Source organism: Plasmopara halstedii (genome assembly GCF_900000015.1).
Source record: "Plasmopara halstedii genome assembly, contig: Scaffold_3120, whole genome shotgun sequence".
NCBI classification, from domain to species: domain Eukaryota; phylum Oomycota; class Peronosporomycetes; order Peronosporales; family Peronosporaceae; genus Plasmopara; species Plasmopara halstedii.
Window position 1 is genome coordinate 819,489 of NW_020190023.1, and position 456 is coordinate 819,944.

Genomic DNA, 456 nt, shown 5'->3' on the forward strand with positions numbered 1-456 from the left:
TCTCTGTACAGAGGTTCTTTGTCTCGGTGAGACCAGGATGAACACGCACTCCTCGTCGTCCGGTGCCACCCTCACTTTCCGCTCCTTTGGAGCTCCGATGTTATCTTCAACATCCGACGAAGAACTGCTGACCCTGCAGTCTTCGTCCAGTGGATAACGTGCCACTCCACGCGAATCTGAAGGGCCGAGTCCAAGATGCCTCGGACTATGTCTGACCACGCCATCAATGGCATGCAGCGACCGCACCGAGACTAGAGCAGCGCTCAGTGGGTTACGTGCCACTCCACGATCAGCCCGCGAGCCACGCTCGGGAAACCTGTCTAATACACCGTTGGCGTCTACCGACTAGGACATTCCAATATCTAGCACGTTGACCGTCTCGGTCCAGTGCTCTCGCCATAGCGCTTTTGTCTCCTAGCAGAGGTGGGTTCATGACTCGCCAAAGCTCCACCAGGA